The 17,947-nt window shown below is 42.6% G+C and overlaps 1 pseudogene; it reads right to left on the bottom strand.

Moving 5' to 3' along the window:
* Nucleotides 1–337: 337 nt before the first annotated feature.
* Nucleotides 338–5,980, bottom strand: LOC148124695 (E3 SUMO-protein ligase KIAA1586 pseudogene; annotated as a pseudogene).
* Nucleotides 5,981–17,947: the final 11,967 nt, after the last annotated feature.

Below are 17,947 nucleotides of genomic sequence, written 5' to 3'. Positions count from 1 at the left end.
TTTCCAAGGCCTGGGGAGGCATGTGGCTGGCAACCCAAATCTAAGTGGCCCTCACTTAATGACCAGGTGCTCACTTAGTGGCCAATTGCTTAGCAAGTGCTTTTTGCCAGTTTCCAAGGCCTGGCGAACCCTGGAGAGGGCAAGGCGAGGCACAGGCAGCTATGGGGAAGGCTGCAGAGGGCTGGATGAGGCCAACTCACATCTTTGTCCTAATGACTAAGTATTAAAAAAGATATAACAAAACAAAAGGTAGTTTATTATGTCACGTCTTTAATGCTTAAATAATAAAAAGGTGCACAAAACTATATTGTTACAACATTTTAATAGATTAATCAAAAACTATTACATAACAAAACTTTACAAAAAACAATAAAACTTATTTAAAGTGCTCCCAAATTGCTTTTCTATTATTGTCCTGAGTTACAGTTTTCTTGTGTTTAACACAAGCATCATCAGCTGTGTGATGATGTGCCCGTAACCACTTCTTTCCTCTAGGAACAGGGTCCCATTCTTGCACAGGGAAGCCAATTAAGCTGATGGTCAGGAGGTTGGTAATATTGGAAACTGTAAGGCGACTTCTGCCTTCTGAACATATTATGTTCATCTGCGAGAAGCCCCGTTCTGCCTCTGCTGAACTGACTACAATAGTTTTAATAATATCCCTAGCCTTTTTAATGCTGCAAGGAATTGTATAATTTTTAGAATCTTTTAGTACATTTTCTATGAAATCACGATAATCATTAATATTGATTTCATAATTGAAAATTTGACCCAATGCAACCAATTGTCCTTCAGCTGCTCTCCATGGAACCATCACTTCTTCAATGTTCCAATCATCTGGCTCCAAATAATTTAGAAATTTTAATTGATCAATGTCTTTAAATTGGCAGCCTGTTTTTAAATGTTCACAATCCATCAATCTTTTCTTCAAACTAGTTACAATGCTTTGTATAAGTTTTTCATGAGGAAGTCCCACAAATCGATGATTTTGTATAAAATTTATATTTTTAAAGGTTTCTGAAGTAATTAATTCATCAATCTTATTTTCATATGAACCCTTTTCCTCTATAAGCATTTCAAATGATCTAATTGATCTTAGCACAAGTTTTTCAGCCTTTATAATGTCTATGTTTCTCGCTTGCAGTGCATTAGTAAGGAGAGATATTTCATTTAGCACATCAATCTTCAAGGCCAAATCAGTGAGAAAATATGAGTTTTCAAGACGGGCAGCCATACCGGAGTATTTTTTATTTGAACAAAAAACCTGATGTAGTGCTGGATAAGCCTGCCACACAGCAAGGATTGATCTTAAACTACAGGCAGCCCATCTTGGTCCAAAAACGCTACCAATTTTTATAATTTCAATCTCAAGTTGTTCGGAAATTTTGTTAAGTTCAATTAGGTTCTTATTTGATTGATGGAAAATAGAATATATTTTATCAATAAAAATTTGAAAATGATTGATTTGCTTTATTAGCCTAATGGAATCATCTAAAACAAGTTGCAGACGATGGTTTAAACAGTGCCATATTATAATATTTGGAAACTCTTTGGCTATCCTAGTGCTTACCCCAGATTTTCTCCCAAGCATAACACTGGCTCCATCAGAGCCAAATCCAATTAAATGTTTCTCCAGATAGTTTCCATTAAACCCAACTTTATTCAAACATTCTATAACCGAACAATATATTGTCCCTGCATCTTGTCTATCTAATTCTACTAGTTCAAGGAAAATTGTTGGTGAGAAAGCTGGACCCTCAACTTTTAAGTACAGTATAAGAACTGGTTTGGAAGATATTGTTGAGGCTTCGTCAATTATCAGATTTTGTGAATTTTCTCAATAATTTTGGTAAATAAAAGTTTCCTGATATCTTTTGCAATGAAATCTACTATTGCAACTGCAGTTCTACATGAATGCAACCCTGTTCCCAAACACTCTACATGTACTACCCAGATATTTCTCAGTCATCTTCTCCAGTCCTTTGCTTATGGCATCCTGCTTGTTCCATACTAGCAGGCTCGTAGACCTGCATTCCTATTGGTCCGGAAGAGCTGGGCCGTGATTGGACGATATAAGCATTCCTGATTGGTTTGTATGGGGTTTGCCGCGATTGGGTGAAACCAAGCGTGGCAAGCTTAAAAGACTGTCATAGGCTGCCTGGCCGCGGCCAGCTCTATATAAAGGGCTACCGCGGCTAGGCTTGTTTGTCTCAGAATCTGCCTCCTTAATAAAGAGCTGTTGTTCACTACTCAAGCCTCGTGTCTCAATGGGGCCCACCGACCATACTTAACACTGGCGACGAGGGTGGGATTCTGAGACAACAAGGTTGATTAGGATGTGGCAAAAAGCGCTAAGACGACCAGCGAAATGGCCAGCAGCGCTGCGCCGCCCGCACCATTCCACCCAGCCAGCGAGGACTGGGAGTCCTACATTGATCGCTTCCAAATGTTTTTGGAATCCAATAACTTAAAAGACGCTACCAGCAGCAAGAAGCGAGCAGTCTTCTTAACGCATTGCGGGCCCGCTGTCTTTAAAATGGCCAAGGCACTAGCGAAGCCCACAGATGTCAAGACGATGGATTGGGACACCCTAGCTCCCATCCTCCAGAACCACTACGCTCCAGCCATACCGACGCTCATCCGAAGGCACGATTTCTATCAGTGAGACCAGCACGAGGGTGAGAGCATCAGTGAGTTCGTAGCTGACCTGAGGGACCTAGGGGGTCTGTGCGGATTCACTAACCTGGATGAGGCCATGCGTGACCGGGTCGTCCTTGGCCTGAAAGACCCGACACTTCAAAGCAGGTTAATGGCCAAAGGGGACATCTCCCTCACTGACGCCATAGCTGAAGCCACCGCAGCCGAAGCCACCCGTAAGTCAGCGGCGCGAATGTGGTGTTCAAACGGAACTGATTCAACCGGCAAGACGACCACCGCAACAGAAAAACTCGCAGCCTCCACCCACCATGGCGACATTGAATCCCCTTCTGACAGCGAAGAGGAAGAAATTCACAGACTTCAGTCAGATCACGAACGGCAAGACCGGCGCAGTCGTAAGTCGAGGTACCAGTGTGCCAGCTGTGGAGGAAATCACCCACATTCTGAATGCAAAGTCCTGGATGCTGTTTGCCGTTTTTGCGAGAAACGAGGGCATATCGCCAAAGTATGCCGCAACAAAAGAGATTTCAGCCCCCGGCGTCGAGGAAACAGTCTGAGAAGACTAGATAGCACCCCCACCAAAAACCGGGACCACCTGACCGACAGCAGATGGAGCCGGGATAGCCAAACTAAGAAGTTCATAGATCCACCAAGAAGGGAAGAAACGCACCAAACAGTTATCATCGGTCACGCTTCACCAATAGACGCACGGAAGATAAGTGTTGAGGTCGCCATCGAAAACCAACTATGCACCATGGAAGTAGACTCTGGCTCCTATCTATCTATGGTATCTTGGCGGACCATAAAACGCCTGATACCCACCATAAGCCGCGAAAAACTAAACGACCAGAAACTGATTTTAAGAGACTATCAAGGAAACCGCATCCCAGTCGCTGGTACAGGACACTTCAAGATTTCTTTCAAAAACCATACCAGCATCCTACCACTCACAATCATTGACAAAGACCGCCCCAGCCTACTCGGTTTGCAATGGTTCGCACCCCTGGGGATCGAGATGGCAGGCATCAACCACACAGATGACGAAGACTGGGAAGCGACGCTCGTACGAGACTTCCAAGAGGTCTTCGATGACACCCTAGGCAAGTACAAGGGGTCCCCAATCTCCTTTAATATTAGCCCTGCAGAGATTGTGCACAAGTGATTTGTACCAACCAACACACTATGTAACTGAAGATGGTTTATGTTTGTTTGTTTTGTTTATGTTTAAAAAAAAACACTTTTATTTTAAAAAAAATCCATTTATGTATGCATGCAACTTCTTGTTACATTGATGTTGCTATATATCGATTGAAGCAGAAACATACAATGTATAACATCAATGTAACAAGAAGTTGCCTGTCTCACTTTTGGTAAGTTGCTTTTCTTTATTTATGTATTTATATATTTTTTTACTCTTTATTTTTGTTTTTATTAATCATAAAAAAAAACATACTAAAGAAATAAACACATAAAGAAAACTTTACTATTTATCTTGATGTTTTTTCTTTGCTTAAAGAAACATCAAGATGAATAGTAAAATAATTTTTATTTGCGTTTATTTCTTTAGTATCTGTTTTGTTTTTATGATTAATAAAAACAAAAACAGATAGTAAAAAATAAATAAATACATAAATATAAAAAGGCAACTTACCAAAAAGGAGACAGGCAAGTTGGCTAACCAACTGTGCCGGGGTCCTCCTCAGTCTTCTTGCTGCGGGGAGGCCGGCCGGCCCAGGAGTCAGCTCTCGACCGGGCTGGCGGCAGCAGTGCCAGGAGGAGATAGGGACTGGCCCAGCAGGACTTGCTGCTTTGCCTCCTCACTACCAATCGGTGGTAGGAAGGCAAGGCAGCAACCCTTGGGCCACAGTGGGTGAGGGAAGGTGAGAGTGGGCAAGGCAGGGAGCGTCAGCAAGGGCGGTGCGTATCCCGGGATTCGGCAATCAATCAGGACTGGTGGTGGTAGGTAGACAACCGGGTTGGAGGTCGTACTTACCGATCTGCGTCTGTGGAGGCCGGTGGGATAGGCAGTCAGGGCAGGTGAGGACAGCTAGCGGCGGCGGCGGCTGAGCTTTGCATCTTCTTTAAAGTAAGGCAGGCATATCGGACTCGGGAGGCGAGGCAGGCATGGGAGACAGGCCAGCCGGGCGAGCACAGTTAGCAGCAGTGGCCCTCAATCACTCAGCAGGGCGGCAGAAGGAAGGCAGCGCCTGCTGGCTGGCTTGACTGCTGCTGTTGCTGCTGCTGCTGGTGGTGGTGGTGTAAGCCAGTGGCGCCCAACCTTTTTTGTGCCACGGCCCAGTACCAGCATCACAAAATGATCCGCGGCCCGGTACCGGCATCAGCACGCATGACAAGGCAAGGCGAGCCGAGCGACCGGCCAGCCAGCCGTCCCCCACTTCTCCCTGCCACCTTCAACTCCTCCTTTGTACCTTTGTTGATGGGCTTCGCTTCGGGACAGCTTCAGGACGGTCACTCAGCTCGCCTTGCCTTGGGTGCTGAAAGAATCCTTGCGCCTTAGTTTCGTTCGAAGCCCCCCCCCTTCGATGAAACTAAGGCGCGAGGAGTCTTTCAGCACCCAAACGCCGCTTTCCAACCAGAAAAGCTCACCCGGAAGCACTTTCTCATCAAACAAGATGGTGGCGCCCTGCAAACTGGCGGCCCGGTAGGAAATGTTCCACGGACCGGTACTGGTCCATGGCCCGGTGGTTGGGAACCCCTGGTGTAAGTGATGGCGCCAAGTGGGATTTTTTTTGTAGTTAGCGCACATGCGCTATAAGTAGGGGCGGGGCGGGGGAGAATGAGGAAAGGATTTTCGTGCGTGCACAGTAAAAAAAAACGGGTTTTTAAAAAATAAACGTTTTTTTTAACTTTGGAGCAGCAGATGGGATGGGGGCAGGGGCAGCAAAGGGAGCGGTGGGCGGGGGAGAATGAGGAAGGGATTTTCACGCATGCGCAGTAATAAAAATTCAGTTTTTGGCCCGTAGGAGCGGTGGAGAGGGGCAGGGCCAAGCAAGGGTTGGTTTTACCGGTTCTTAGAACTACCAGTGATGTTAACATCCATTTCTATAGAACCAGTCTGAAGCGATAGAAACCCACCCCTGTTTGCACCCGAGCTGACCCAAACCTCAGAGCTAATCCTTATCCCAAAGTTATGGGTTCAGCTTGCTGACTTCCCTTACCCACATTGTTCTAACATGTCAGAGGCTGTTCCCCTTTGAGACCTGCTGCGTATCTGGGTATGGCCTGGTGCAACACTCACACCCGCTTCCCCCTACTTTTCAAGGGCCAGCAAGAGCTCACCAGATGCCACTGGAACCGCCATGCTTTCCAAAGCGTCAAACTTTTAAAAGTATTGTTTTAAACTTAGACAGAAGCAGAAACACAGAAAATTGATTTTTTTTGGCTGCTGCTGCACACGGGTGGCTCATGTTTAAGTGATCGTCCAACTGGAACTCCAAGGTCCCTCTCACAGCTACTGTATTTGAGCCAGGTTTCCCCTAATCTATACTTGTGCCTTTGGCTTTTCCTTCCCAGGTGTAAAACCTTGCTTTTCTCCTCATTAAATTTCATGTTGTTGGATGGGGCCCATTGTTCAAGTCTGTCAAGATCTTTTTGGATCCTGAGCTTGTCTTCTGGGGTGTGGGCTGTTCCTGCCAGCTTAGTTTCAGCTGCAAATTGGATGAGTCCCCCTTCTGTTCTAAATGGACCAAATGGACCATAACAACAATATGATCACTCAGGCCTCCCCTGGGCTGCACTGCTGCCCTTGATGATGCCTGCCTCCAAAGCCCATTTTGCCTGTGATTTTTGAGCCACCTTAAATTACCAGGCCGTCAGGCTGACATTTAAATGGCTTGGTAAACAGCATGTAGATGCTTTGTGAAATGCTTCGGTGAAATCAAGATATATTATAAGATTGGATAAACTTGGGGCAGGGGGGAAGACTTTTATTTTTAGAAGGGCATAATCTACAACAGGGCTGGCACACATATCTGTGGCCTAATAGACATACAACACATCAATATTTTTTGAGACATAAAATCCGACAAGCCCTAATATCAATTTGGAATAAAATAAGATTGCAAAATTATATGGAAACTCCAAGCTGGCTTTCCCCCTTAGAAGTTATATCATACCCAAACCTCTATAACCAAAAAAAGGTAATTACATACAAAGGTATCCTAACAGATGAAGGAAGATTAAAACAAATACTTGAATTTAGTCAACAGGGCTTAGCACTGGAATGGTGGGCATATCTCCAAGTACAATCCAGATATGAAAGGGATAAAAAAGAATGGGGAATAAATCATCAAGATACAATGTTAGATAAAATATTATTAGGATGAGAAAAGAAACAAATAAAGAAACTATATAACTATCAGGGTTTGCAAGGTTTTGGTGGTGGCAGGAATCCGCGATCATGCGCGGTTCCTGCTGCGCTCGCCGCTGGCGTGCCCCCAATCCAGCTGAATTTGGGGGTTAATAGTCACCCCGTAGAGGTGACTGAAGATAGAGAAGGCCCAGCAGGGGTCCGGGAAAATCGCAACCCCCCTCCCCAGCTGGCTCAACTCCTTTTTCCAAAAGCGGTGGAGCGGCGTTCAGCAATGGCCACCACAAAGAAACTTTCATCTGGACAAGATTGTGCAGGAGGAAGCTGAGAAAGTGAAAGTTTTTGGCTAAACCAGGATAACAAGGAACATCTAAATACCCTGGAAATTCAACTTACTCAAGATACATTGTTCCCTAAGAAGATCGTAAAAAGCAGCGGAAGAAAGTGAAAAGGGAAAGTTCATTTTTTCTCACTCTCCTTCCCTACGGAGATAGCAGATGAAAATCGGAAAAACCCGTTTTGGCAACAGAAGGTAATTAAATTTGAAAATTAAAGCCAAGAGGACATTAAAGATTTCTGAACATTGGAATTAAAAATTTAAAAAAAAATCTTTTGCTATAAGTGGGAAGGGAGAGGTAAAGAATTTATATTAAGACTTTGCTGGAGGAGACTGCTTTGAACTTATAAGATCAGAGATAAATTGTAATAAGACTTCTAAAAAATACATTTTGGAACTTTGCAATTGAATCCTACCCCAGAAAGAGAAAGTATAAAAAGAAGAAAGTGCTAAATGAAACAGCTTGTGTTGATTTGGATTGCTTGGTGACTTTGGGACTTTTGGAAACTATTGTTTGAAAGACTAAAAACTTTTGGGTTGTTTAAAAAAATCTCACAATGGCATTATCTGTTGAAGAATTGAAAATGGAATTTCAAAAGTTAAAAGAAGAGGAACAAGCAGGAAAGGGCTCTTCTGGATCTGTTTTCCACTTTTTGGAAATGGCAATTTCTACTTATCAGGAATTACAACAACAAGAAGACTGGGATGAAGAAGAAGAAGCCATCTTTAATTAACAAATAACTTTAGCTGAGGAAGAAAAGGGAAAGAAGGGAAAGAGAATGGAGAATTTAAGACTTAAAAAAACAACCAAAAAGGGAAAAATAAGATGAAAAACCAATACAATGTCAGAAAGCAACAGAAAACAATGATGGAATTAACTGAAGCACTTAAGAAACAAAATAATGGGAAAGCACCAGGTCCAGATGGGCTTCCAGCAGAATTCTATAAAACACTACAAGAATCATTGAGCATTCCATTATTAGAAGTCATGAATGAAGCTATGTCAAAGAAGATGATACCTAAAACATGGTCAGAGGCTATATTACACTTATTCCAAAAGAAGAGGCTGATCCACTGCAAATTAAGAAATATAGACCTATTTCTTTATTAAATGCAGACTATAAAATCTTTGCTTCAATTTTTGCAGAAAGACTTAAAAAATATTTAAATAATTTCATTCATCCAGACCAAAATGGATTTCTGCCAAACAGACAAATTAGAAACAATATGAGAGTAATCCTGGATACTTTGGAATACTATGAGGCACATCCTGAAAAGCAAATGGCTTTGATATTCCTAGATGCTCAAAAGGCATTTGATAATGTGAACTGGAGATTTATGTTACTACTACTGAAACAGATGGGTTTTGCCAGAAAATTTATTCAAGCAATAGAAGCCATATATCATAAGCAAACGGCAAAGGTAATGATGGAGGGAGAACTTACAGACTTTATTAATATAAGAAAAGGCACAAGACAAGGATGTCCCCTATCTCCTTTGCTATTTGTATTGACCTTGGAAGTGTTGAATAGAAATATTAGGGATGACAAAAGCATAAAAGGAATGAAAATTAAAAAGGAAGAATTCAAATTGCAAGCCTTTGCGGATGACTTAGCCTTTATTTTGGAAGACCCTTTAGAAACAGCTCCAAAGCTATTGGAAAAGATAGTGACATATGGCGAGGTGGCTGGTCTGAAAATAAATAAAGATAAAACAAAGATCTTGACAAAGAACATGCTACTAAGACAAAGAGAAGAACTGGCAGACCTGTTGAAAATCCAAGTCACGAACAAGGTCAAGTATTTGGGGATATACTTGACATCAAGATGTAGTACATTAAAAGAGAATAATTATATTAAACTTAAACAATAGATAGCCTTAGATTTGAAGAAATGGGAAAACCTACAATTGTCATTAATAGGGAGAATTTCAACAATCAAGATGAATATTTTACCCAGAATCTTATATTTGTTTCAAACAATACCAATTAGGCTCGGAAAAGACTATTTTGAAGACTTAAATAAAATTGTGCTGAAGTATATATGGCAAGGTAAGAAAGTGAGAATAAAGCTAAAGCTTTTGCAAGACGCTAAAATTAGAGGAGGTTTTGGCCTGCCTAATTGGGAGTTGTATTACCAAGCTGCAAATTTGATGTGGGTCAAGGAATGGATAACGCTAAGAAAGACTAGATTGTTGACACTAGAAGGTCATGATTTGCTGTTGGGTTGGCACGCTTTTTTATGGTATAAGGGAACTAAAACACAGGGTTACTTTAGAAGACATTATATACGGGAGTCTTTGTGGTTAAACTGGGAAAAGATAAAAAGACAATGTTATTTGAAAATTCCAGTTTGGTTATCGACTATTGAAGCATTTTCCTATCCTATAATTTATAAGAAGGAACAAACAGTTAGATATGGGGAACTATTGGATGAAAAGGGTGAATGAGAAAATACCATTGCAGGAAGAAATTATTAAGAAAATATTGGAATGTGCTGAGATGAGTAGATTGACATTTGAAATTAGAGAGCAAGAGGATAAACAATTCTATAAAATTTGGGACCTTTTCTATCAATGGTTGGATGATAAAATTTAATAATAGAATATTTAGAATGTTAGATAACAAGGAATATCTTTGCTTTTTCTTTTTCTTTTGTTATTTGACATCATATTTATAAAGTGTTTTTAGAATAGATTTGGTATGATTATATGATTTGTTATAGAATAAACTATTTAAATTATAGTTATCTCATAAAGTATGAATGAATAAAATTATAGTCAAATGATTTTCTAATAGTGATACTAGGATATATAAGTTTGGATTGATAATAGGAGTTATTATGTAATGTAACTGTAATTGAGACTACGAAATGAATGCACAAAACTGATGAACCAACCGACACACTGTTTGTATATATGTATGGAAGAGAGCTGATGTTTTTATGTTTTGTTTGTTTTGTTTGTTTTTAAAAAATCAATAAAATTGTTTTCAAAAAAGAAAAGAAAAGAGGAATACAACAGAGAGGGGAGACTAAGACAGCGGAGATTAAGAGATGGGGAGGGGGGGAGGGGGGTAAAAAGGCTAGATTAGACAAGAAAGGAAGGGAAAAAGGGAAGAGAAGTTACAAAGGCTTGAAACAAGATGTAAAAAAACCGATTTTTTTCAGAGACAAAGAGTAAAATACAGTTAAAAGAGATTCTGCAAAAGTACATGACTGTATTGTAGTATTTGTATTTGAAATAGAGTTAGAAAATTGGAATATTATATGATTTATTAAATATTAAAGGGAATGTGTAAAATGTTTAGGATTTAATGATAGAGTTTAATTTGCTATGGATTATTGTTTTAACTATATTATAAACTTATTATTTTCTTATTTTAAAATGTAGTACATAGAATGTACTAAGCAGAATTAGAATGGAAATTATATATTTAAGTATATTATAAATTTATTATTTTCTTATTTTAAAATGTAGTATGTAGAATGTACTAAGCAGAATCAGAATGGAAATTATATATTATTTTAAGTGTTAAATTTAGAGGAAAGATAGAAAGGCGTCACACTTCAATCAGTGATTACAGGAGAAATTTTGTGTTAAAGAGAAGAGATAAATAGATAATTGAAAAAGAATGGACAAAAGATACAAGTATAATGATTTAAATCAAGATGAAATAAAAAAAATAGAATTAAGAGAGTGAAAAGAGGGGAGAAGCTATATAGAAAATATAGAATGGTAAATAAGATATGAAATGGTATATAAGGTGAGCATGAATTTGATTTATGTCTGTACAAAAAGATGTAACCCGGGATTAAGCCGCTGTCCAAAAAGTAGTTTTATGTTTCCATGTTTTGTGTTTTGTTTGTCTATGTTTGTTTATTGAAAATTAATAATAATAATAAAAAAGAAACTATATAACTATCTACTAGATTATAAGATGTCTGAGGAGCAGGTGAAAGAACCAATGTTAACCTGGGCTAGAAATTTCGGCTATAACATAAATTTGGACCAATGGCAGCAAATTTGGGATAGGAATAAAAAGATTACTTTAGCCACATCTTATAAAGAAAACCTGTTTAAGATGTTTAATAGATGGCATCTCCCACCCACCAGATTAGCTAAAATGTATAGTTTTCAATCTTCGACATGTTGGAAATGTTTGAAAGAATGGGGCACCTATTATCATATGTGGTAGGAGTGCAAGAAAATGCAAGAATTTTGGCACAAAATTTGGCAATGGTTAGAGGAAATGCTAAACCCAAAAATAAATTATACACTAGAAATGTTCCTATTAGGAATAACGAACGAAAATCTTAAAAAAGCAGATATATATCTAATTATTCATGTTATCACAGCCACAAGATTATCAATTGCCCAAACATGGAAATTAAAAGAAATACCCAAAGACGAAGTTATAATAGAAAATTTTTTACACTGCTCCAAGTTAGATAGCTGAACGTTAGAACTTAAGGAGCAAGATACTTCAGAATTCTATGAAATATGGAAAAAATTATAATTGGAGGGATATGAAAGGAAGTAAAAAAAATGTGAAATAGAATTTAAGAAAGAACGTATACCACAACAAAATGTCTAAGGTAGAAACGGATACAAAGATCTACAATATAAATATGTATATAGATGTGTGTGTGTGTGTATAAATACTGTCTGATGACATTCTGATACTATAACAATGTAAAGACTGTTGATATATGTCAAAAGATCACCACATTCAAATGTTTTTAAAATCTAATTTTGAATAAAAAAAATTTAAAAAGATATATACCTACAACTTCCTAACATCTGTTAAGAATCTGCCAGAATGGTCTAGACCAGGTTGCTCCAAGGTGGTCAATATTAACCCCCAAAGGTCGATGGGACTATCTATTAATATTGTGGTGGTTGTTATTGTAGTACTATTAAAGTAATACAGGTATTTATTACATTATTTTCATATAATAACTCTTGAACAAGCTGAAACTTCATGGAGAGGTTGATGGGGGAGAACTAGCTTTTTAAATCTCTGCTTTTAGCCTTTTATAAATCACTTAAGGTGGTGAATATAACCAATAATCTTTCCATCTCCTAGTTTCCTCACAACAACCCGGTAAGGTGGTTGTGAGAGGGACTGGCCCAAAATCATCCAGCCTAAAATGGGACTAAAACTCATAATCTCCTGGTCTCTAGGCTGAGGTCTTAACCATTAGGCCAGTGGTGGCTAACCGTTTTGGGCTCCTGTGCCAAAAATTGCACATGTGCCAGCATGCACACACTCACATGCCAGCACCCAGAATGCAATGTGCACTCCCCCTCCTCACACCCCCTGTGCATGCGCATACAGTCCCCCCCGCCACCCCCTTACCTGCACTGAGCCTCACAGCTGATGTTTTTGTCTGGTTTGAGGCCTTTTTCGGCCGCCCAGAAACTTGGAAAAAGCCTCTGCAAGGCTTTTCAGGTCAAATTATAGGCCCATTTTGTCACTTCCAGTATTACAGGTAGTGACAAAACAGGCCTCTAATTTGTCTTGAAAAGCCTTGTTGAGGTTTTTTCCAAGTCTCTGGGCGGCCGAAAAAGGCATCAAACCAACCGAAAAAAATCAGCTGTGAGGCGCGCACATGCGCAGTGAGGCAAGTTTGCCTTTGGCTTGCGTGCCAGCACAAATGGCTCTGTGTGCCATAGGTTCATAGGCACTAGGCTTTCTGTGATAAATATCATATATTGTATATCCTATCATCATAGAGATGATGCATTTGGGGACCTCTGGTCTTTATCTTCCACCTCCCCTTATGCTCTGACAGAGACAGAGGAGAAAAATATTACATTACATTTTCATGAGGCATAAACAAGGTTTACTTAGGTGACTTCCACCAGCCCTTGCAATCTGTGTTTCTCTCTTGTATGAGAGCCTGCTTTCTGTCGGCTTGACCACCAGGGGGCAGTGTGTGAGAGTCCCAATATAGGCTGAAACTGAGGGAGTCCTTGGTTGTTTTCTTGCAGACTTTACATTAGCCAAACTAGGCGGCAGCATCAATGCTAGGAGGGAGCGGGTGAGTGCTGGAACAGAGAGTAAGCCCCATCCCCTTCTGGCGCTGAGGATCGTGTTACCTAGTTTGGCTAAGGAAATGTCTGCAAGCTCAGACGCTACCAGGGACCCCTCATTTCAACCTTGAGCTACAAATATTCTCTTTTTAAGACAAAGTTGGTCACAACAGCCTCTTGCTGTCGAAATCAGACAAAACAGCATCTGTTAAATTGTCTCCTCATCAGTCCCCCAAATGTAGCTCTCTGGGTTTGTGATCACTGTGCTTTAGCCAGATGTTTTTGGCAAAGTCACCTTGTTTCTTCTCAAACCATATTGTGTCAAAAATGTTGAGACTTTGGAAAAAGTGCAAAGAAGAACAACTAAGCCGATTAAAGGCCTGGAGATGAAAACATGTGAAGAAGGGCTGCAGGGTTTGGGCTTGGCCAGTCCAGAGAAAAGAAGGACTGGGGGGACCTGATAGCGGCGTTCCGGTATTTGAGGGGCTCTCACAGAGAAGAGGAGGGGGTCAAGCTCTTCTCCAAAGCCCCTGAAGGCAGGACAAGAAACAACGGATGGAAACTAACCAAGGAGAGAAGCAATCTGGAATGAAGGAGAAACCTCCCAGCAGTGAGACAATTGACCAGTGGGACAGTTTCCCACCAGAAGTTATGGGAACTTCACTGGAAGTTTTATTTTATTTATTTATTTTATTTTTTATTTATTTATTTTTGTCAATTGCTTACAAGATAATAGGTATAAGTAAAAACATAGTTATGAATACATGGATACATATAAGAAAAATAAAAAAAAACAATAGGACAGGGATGGTAGGCACATTGGTGCGCTTATGCACGTCCCCTACAGACCTCTTAGGAAAGGGGTGAGGTCAATAGTAGACAGTCTAAGGTTAAAGTTTTTGGGGTTTGGGGAAGAAACCACAGAGTCAGGTAGAGTATTCCAAACATTGACCACTCTGTGGCTGAAGTCGTATTTCCTGCAATCAAGTTTGGTGCAGTTAACCTTGAGTTTGTATCTATTGTGTGCTCTTGTGTTGTTATGGTTGAAGCTGAAGAATTCATTGACAGGTAGGACATTGCAATGTATGATTTTATATACTATGCTTAGATCGGACCGAAGGCAGTGTAGTTCTAGGTTTTCTAGGTCTAGATTTTCAAGTCTGGTGGCATAAGGTCTTCTGCAACGAGTAGAGGAGTGGAGAACTCTTCTTGTGAAATATTTCTGGACTTTCTCAACTGTGTTAATATCAAATATATAATGTGGGTTCCAGACTGATGAGCAGCTATATTCGAGTATTGGTATAGCAAATGTTTTGTATGCTCTAGTTATTAGTGTAATATTACCAGAGAAAAAGCTACGTAAGATTAGGTTAACAACTCTTAACACCTTTTTAACTATGTAGTTACAGTGGGCTCTAGTTTTTTCTAGAAGTTTTTAAGAAGAGCCTGGGCACTCGCTTGTCTGGAAGGGTATAAGCTCTCCTGCTTGAGCAGAGGGTTGGACTAGAAGACCTCCAGGGTCCCTTCCAGCTCTATTCTGATTGACATTGCTTATGGTACTAGAGAGGGGAAAGGGAGTGGCCTTGAAGACAGGGAAGAGCTGCTATCAAGGCAACGGGTAGATCAGAGAGGCTGGATCTCTGGCCAGGATAGTAATTGGAGAAAACATTTCAGACAAGCCCCTCCCTAGTTCACAGGAAGAGAAAGGGAGGGAGCGGACCTGCAACTTTCAGCTATTCGTCCTGGCCTATCTGGCCTTGGTTTCCTCATCTGGTCTCCCTTGGCCGATTCATCTGTTTATGATCTCCTGGATATCCGTGTCCAACTGATGGAGCCCTAATTTGCTGGCGGTGAGGGCAACATCGGCTCAGTCAGAGTCTTCACTGCCGCTGCCTTCCTTGAGTCAAGGCCTCCTGGCGCTGAGGCCATGGACAGGCTCGGTATTCTCCTCAGCATATCAGAAGCGTTTGCCCGCCCCTTCTTCTGGTCATATTTATTCCAGTTTCCTAGCCTTGCCTGTAGCCAGAGTTTTCCCTTATTCCAAGCTTTCATGCTTCGCTTCCAGACTAAACAAGGCCAGCTAGAGGCTATGTGTGTACTGAAGCTTTGGGGAGTATGAATCTCAGATTTTCCAAAGTTGGAGGATCATTCAGTGGGTACCATACTATTGTGCCTGTCCCAAGAGATCCTCTGTGCCAATCAAGAGTAAGAGCCACACCTGGTGGTTGCTGTCGGACTTCCAGCAGGCAAAGTCATGGTGTCTCCTTGCCTTCCCTCTCCATTGAACCCTCTCTGCAAAGATCTGCCATCCTACCCCCCAATTGCCTGGGTGGCTGCTGTGTGCCAGAGAAGCCGCTGCAGCACCAAGCAAGGCCTGGTCTTTGGAGAGCCCTTTGCTGAGAGAGAGGCCCTTCAGGCTGAAAGGCCCTGGACTTTCTCATCCCCTAATTGACACATCCAAGGGCTCCCTCCAGCTCCGCCACAATCACAGCAGCCGCAGCTGAAGCACCTTCATGCAGCCAATTAAGCTGCTCAGATGGCTTTTCATCTCCCTCTTCGGCTCGGCCACCTCCCCACTTCTGACAAGAGCCTCTCCTTATCTCGCCCTGGATGGCGATAAGGCAGAACCCTTTTCCTGACAGCCTTTCCTGAGAGGCAGGCTAGCCGCAGCAGCAGCCGGGGCAAACGCCTGATGCTCGGGGCCTAATGGCTCATTTCAGCAGGTGCCATCCGGGAGGCCTGTCAAGGGCCACTCATGGCCGGAGTTGATGCTTTGCAGGCACTGAGAGCGAGCAGGGAAAGGAGCGAGCTGACCAGCCCTAGATGCTCCCCAGGGACAGCGGGCCGCTGGGGGGCAGGACACCAGTTTCCCCTTCTGCAGGTGGGGGTGAAGAAAAAAAAGCACCTGCTCTGAACTGAGGAAGCCCCTGATTCCATCACCAGGCAGAAACCCAGGAGAGACGGAAAAGGGCAAGGTAGTTTACACATTATGCCAACTATGCTAGGTTGTGTGTTTAAATAAACCACAATTGCCTGGATTGGTATCTGCTACTCAGCCCAGGTTTATGAAGGTCAGGGACTGGATTCACACAGCGGATGAAGCTGTGACTGGAGTGGGGTGCTGGTAGATCACACAAGGCATTTGTTGGGGCTCAGCATGATGCACAAAATGTCTCACTTTAGCTCCAGATTTGGTGCTATATGACGGCAAAGCCAAAATGCCCTGGAGGTGCCCTGGAGGCCTGGCTCTCTGCTGTCAGCGGAGCCTGCTGGCTCTTGACCTTGCCCTTGATCTTGTGGACTTCAACTCCCAGAATTCCTCAGCCAACTATGCTCCCGATCATCCTGGTTGCTCTTCTCTGCACCCTTTCTAGAATCTCAGCATCCTTTTTGTATTGTGGTGACCAGAACTGGACGCAGCATTCCAAGTGGAGTCCGAGCAAAGCAGCATAAGGTGGGACGAACACTTCACGGGATGCAGCCTTTGCATTGGCTTCTGTGGCAGCTGCTGCACACTGTTAGTTTGGCACATGATGCGAGCAAAGCTATGCATGTGGGAGCAAGTATAAATAGATCCAGGGTGCCAAAGGGCCGGTCAGTCGCTTCTGGTTCCCAAGGTTGGGCTCAGCAGAATGGCAAGGTGTCTGTGGGCATCAATGGGTGGCCCCACAGAGCCACAGAGGTGGACATTGCTGTGGGAAAGGCTCAGTGTCCCTGCTCTCCTTGTGACTGGCAGCATGAATGGATGGCCCAATAATGAGGCAATTCACCCTTGCGAGAAGCAGGTCTCCTCCGGGGGGAATTTCAGCCATTCCCTTATTTAAGAAGCAGATAACAGATAATCAGAGTTGGAAGGGAGCTTGTAGGTCATCTAGCCCAACCCCCGCCCAAGCATTTCTGACAGATGGCACTGCTGTGAGGACAAAGACTTGGGGACTGACAACCGTTTCCCCACCCCCTGGTCAGCCAGAGGCCAAGGAGTTGTGCTTCCTACCACGGCTCTTTCACTCCAGGCCACCGAAAGGAATCCTGCCGAGCGAACCGGTGCACTGGATCCACCTCCCGCTCTTCTTTGGGAGGCTTGGCACACCTGCCTTTGTCAGAGGCTCCTGGGCCAGCTGGTGTAGCTTTGGGGTTGGGCTCTTCTGAGACTCCCTGTCTGTAACGTCTTGACACTTGGGGAGCCCTGAGCTTTTGCCCCGAAGCAGGGGGGCTTCTTCCTAAAATCCAGCCAGCGCAGCACAGCTGAGGCTCACCCCAAGGAGCCTTTCCAAGTGGGAAGGCAGAGGAACCCCTGGGGGGCAGACTGAGGGGGCGGGGGGAGCTGAACAGTGTGGGGGTGCTGCATGGGCCCAGGTCTCAGGAGGGAGGCTGCCAGCGCTCCTCTTGCAGCTGAGACCACAGAAAGCCTTGGGCCCAGGTGGGCCTCTCTTGGCTTCCAGAGGCCTCAGGGTTTGGCTGCTTTGTTAAGGTTCTACTTAACAACCGTGTGATGAATGAATTAATCCCACTGCCTGCATTGCTGTAGAGAGAGTGTTGACGTACAACTGTATGCTTAAAGACCTTTTGGAGTTTAGCTGCCCTTG

Source organism: Pseudonaja textilis, chromosome 14 (assembly GCF_049901715.1).
Source record: "Pseudonaja textilis isolate UNSWEBS1 chromosome 14, rPseTex1.2, whole genome shotgun sequence".
Taxonomy (NCBI): Eukaryota; Metazoa; Chordata; class Lepidosauria; order Squamata; family Elapidae; genus Pseudonaja; species Pseudonaja textilis.
The sequence above is the reverse complement of the archived record's forward strand: the minus strand, read 5'-3'. Positions and strand labels throughout refer to the sequence as shown.